We start from the raw sequence: 4,440 nt of genomic DNA, 5'->3' as shown, positions 1-4,440 counted from the left end.
TTATTTATCAGTGCCTAAATAACAATTGTGTGGTCCTCACCAACTTTTATAAACAAACAAATCACCTTGACAAAAAACACAACAGATTTCAATATGTAGTCTTTTTTTCCCAAAAAGTAAAATATGAACGTAAACAAATGCCTGATATCATCAGATAAGCTGCTAAGACAACCACCAGACACCTCTTACAGGGCAGGGAAGGAGACCCCCATCACAAGTTTGAGTTTACTGATGCAGTCAGGGAGCATTTATAGTTATCTATATACAATATCTGCAAAAACAAAGGTGTCACAGGGAACAGAAGCGGCGGTTGACGTGTTTCACGGCGTATATGTACTCTAAACGTTTATTAGACAAAACAGAAGAAGAAAAAAGATATCGCGAGGTCAGCAGAGAGCGTGCTGACATACATTCATAATATGTCAGTGCCCTCTTAGGGCATACAATCAGTACCAACATACCATCAGTCCAAAAACTCTGTTCAGGAGGTAATATGGTAAAAACAATAAACAACATACAGATAATACAAAGTATTTTTCGAAGTGCTAATTTAAGTACTTTAGGAAGAGGTAGGTCTTTAAATCTACAGCTACAGGAAGCCAGTGGAGGAGCGCAGCAATGGGGTGGTGTAGGAGAACGTAGGAAGGCTGAAAACCAGTCACGCCCTGCGTAAGACGTGGAAGTTCTCCCTGTGCAGTCACTTCGACGCCATCCGCAGCCTGGCGTTCCTCCCCAACGAGCCGGTTCTCATCACAGCCTCCAAAAATCACACACTCAAGATGGGGAACCTGCAGAAAACGATGCCTGCTAAAAAGTAAGCGTGCCCTCTGGTGGTTGGCAGCCAGATTGCACACTGTCCTAGATACTGACAGAAGAATAATTTAAACATATTTATAATGGTCTTAAGAAATTTTTGGTGTGTGTGAGTGTGTGTGTGAGTGTGTTACAGAGTTGAGTGTGCCGTCCTCAGTGGATCTGGTGTGCAGTGAACCCGCTTACATGGTCACGTCCTTCACTAACAGCAAGATCGGCCTCTTCAACATGGAGACCCAACAACTAATGCAGAGCCTCGAGTCTACTACTGAGTCTGGTAAACACACACACACACACACACACACACACACAAAACTAGTGCAGAGCCTTGAGTTTACTACTGAGACTGGTATACACACACACACACACACACACACACATGTCTAGTGCAGAGCCTTGAGTTTACTACTGAGACTGGTACACACACACACACACACACACAGAAGCAGAGAGACAGCTACGCACACACATACACAGACACACAAACCAATTCACACAGAGTCTGTCTCTCTGTCTGTCTCACTAACCAACAGAGAGAGAGAGACAATCACATACACACACACACACAAACACACACTCACACAAACAGAGGGATGGATGGCTGGACAGATATACACACACACACACACACACACACACACACACACACACAGAGGGACAGACACACCCCTAGTAGAAAATTCCTATGAAAAGAAATATTTTCACATTCGCACCAGAAACTTTGTGTTAATTCAGGCTCACTTGTGCGTGACTGATGACTTTTTCTAATTTATATTTATAATTTCTTCCTTCAGGATTAAAAGCTCTTGTGTTTATTAAACATGTCCTGGTTATTATCTTTTCCTCCCCCTGTGCGTCCTGTCAGATTAACAAAGTGCTGCGTCACATCACCATCATGGCTCAGGAGGACCACCACATCAAGTCCTACGACAGCAGCACGGGTACGTGCGGATGATTTTATTGCAGCTGCAGTTCAGCTCTCAGCCACCAGAGGGCTAAATATTACAAACTGCTCTTTGGTGCTCGTGTCACATTATAAGGGTTTTTTCTTGCAGTTTTATCTCAGGAGCTGAAGTGCATGTGTTTTATTTTCCCAACAGGGAAACCCATCCACTCCATGGTGGCCCATTTGGATGCTGTTACGAGCCTTGCTGTGGATCCAAATGACCTGCTTGTGATGTCTGGAAGTAAGTGCTAGAAACACCATGGGGTACTTTTCATTTTAATGGTGGTTAATATGAGGAGAATCTGACATCGAATGAATTAGTTCCAAGTCTTTCGAAGTCTTTCCAAGTGAGCTTTGGAAGCCGGTATTAACGGACACCCCGGAAGCCCCGCCCCCTTAGTAATGTTTTGTCAGGTGTTCTCGTCTCGTCTAGAAATAAAATCTATCAATGTATGTCTGACTTAGATGGAATTACACATGAATATCATTTACATCAGTTAAAGATATTTATTAGGGAAATTTTTCAGACAAAAATGGTTAAAAAAATAAACCCCGTTGCAATTAATTTTAACGTTAATAATAATTAGATGATGTTTAATAATAAAAATGCTGTTTGCGTGTTCAAATGGTTTGAGTAGATTAACAGTGAAAATATCGGCCATGTAGAAAGACATTAGAGAGAGACATTAGACAAGCAATTAGGTCAAGAAGCCTGTTTGATACTTTACTTAAAGTCTACAAAAATTATTATTATTATTTTTGTTTTTATTATTATTATTAATATTTTTTAGAAAAAATAATAATTACAAATACATATTAATAAACAAATATATATTTAGTCTTAAACCTTAACATTCAGTGGGAATTTTGAGTGCTTTTTTGATACTTTGTTGAAGTTTGTGTGTGTGTGTGTGTGTGTGTGTGTGTGTGTGGTATGCAGTGAATTTACAGTGCTGGTTTTAGAAACCCTAATAAATGAACCTCTCTTGTGGTCTATAATTGTTGGATGCAGGTTAAGTTGAAAGTATGGATTATCTTCTGTCTACAAATAAAACAAAGATTTGTCGACTAGACATGTTTTCTTTCCTAGAGTTTTATACAAAACGAGTTTATTGACCAGCTGTCAGACAGAAACAGATGCTGTGGGTCATGAGGTAAGAACTTTTCCACGGCTTGGTCACGCGACCATTTGCAATTGCCAGACGAGGTTTCTGAATTTTTTTGGCGATGCTCTGCAAGAATGGCTCCTGAAATGTGATCGAAAATGGATTAAAATTCATCTTATTAATAAAGGCTGTCTTATTTAACAAAGAATGCACAGAATGTTGTAGAGTGACGTATTTTCATTGAAACGAGTGATTTAAACACTGGTGGAGAAATCAGTAGATCTGAATGTCAACCACAGCGACAGTAGCCAATCGTTGTTGTCTGTGAGCTCATGTATGCAGAAGAGGGCAGACAGCGCTTTCCTCCGCGTGTGTTACGCCGCCACGTGATCAGCCGAAGTCACGTTTGTCTGGCGTCATGTCAGAGGTAGCAGGGTTTGGTAGCTGTGGTGTGATGGGAGAGATCTGGCGGGTGGGTGGGAGTTGTCCAAGACCCAGTCGTCCTCTTCCCCGATAAACAATTCAATACATGAATCCGGAATGATTGACAGTTATGCAAGGCGTTTTGAGATCTCTGATATTAACCGACCCCCTGTAAGCCCCGCCCCCATTCCCTCATCTCACGTTAATAATCTTTACATGAGTTCTGCATGAAAATGACTTGTTTGGGGAAATAATTTCATCTGAGGCAAAAACCACTTACATATTTGATTCATTACCGAAACAAACTACATTTTGATTCTGAAATAAAGCCTTTTCAAAATCTCTTTAAAAACCCGAACGTGTCCAGACTTTTGACTGAAGGTGCATAATATATGTTTAAAGTTCAGATGAAGTTGAACAAGCAGATGAAAAATGAAAAAAGCACTAAAGCGATAAAGTCCAGCATTAATTTTATTGTAAACCTTTTTCTTTTTATGCAGCACACATGGGCCGTGACATTTCTTCATCCTCTTTATCGCACTCCTGGCCGGATTCCCATGAGGAATTCAGTTAATTAAAGCTGCATTTATTCTCTTAAATCTCATTTCATAACTCATCCACAGAGGTTCCTGAAGGTCACACTAGATTACCTCCAGTTTCTCCCTCAAGTGTTTGGGCCATTTTGCCCACTGGATCATATTGTTTGGCTGTATTCCAGGTTTCTGTATTTACTAAAGAGGTTCTCTTGGTATCTTGCAGATGAGATGATGCTGTAAATCCACACCGCGGATCTTTATCGGCTCTGACCTCCTGTCATGCATCAGCTCCGACATCGTCTTCCTGTGTTCCAGTGCTCGACCTTTGTGAACCGAGGTTTAGAGCTGTTCATGCGGTTTTCCTGAGGCGACTCATCAGCGTGTCGGGGTTGCGATGGAGGTAAGAGCTTCCTTGGATCCTTTCCACATTAACCAATGTTTATTAAATAACTTGTTGTAAGTGGAAAGGCTCTGGTTTAATTGAGTTTCAATGGCAGTAGGAGTAAAGCAGCTAACCTCCAAATCAGGGATTCAAAAAAATGTTTAACTGTAAAATAAATTCCACAGACCCCCTCAGTAAGGATTTATTTTATGAACATGATTTAACTTTTTCAAG

The 4,440-nt window shown here is 40.7% G+C and overlaps 1 long non-coding RNA gene across 1 annotated transcript; it reads left to right on the top strand.

Moving 5' to 3' along the window:
- Positions 1-968: 968 nt before the first annotated feature.
- LOC128317640 (uncharacterized) lies at positions 969-1,998 on the top strand. The gene is made up of 3 exons (XR_008301166.1): positions 969-1,090; positions 1,679-1,754; positions 1,914-1,998. It is a non-coding gene; the product is annotated as an uncharacterized LOC128317640 (long non-coding RNA).
- The last annotated feature ends 2,442 nt before the right edge of the window (positions 1,999-4,440 follow it).

This window comes from Pangasianodon hypophthalmus, chromosome 28 (genome assembly GCF_027358585.1).
Source record: "Pangasianodon hypophthalmus isolate fPanHyp1 chromosome 28, fPanHyp1.pri, whole genome shotgun sequence".
In the NCBI taxonomy this organism is placed as follows: domain Eukaryota; kingdom Metazoa; phylum Chordata; class Actinopteri; order Siluriformes; family Pangasiidae; genus Pangasianodon; species Pangasianodon hypophthalmus.
The sequence above is the reverse complement of the archived record's forward strand: the minus strand, read 5'-3'. Positions and strand labels throughout refer to the sequence as shown.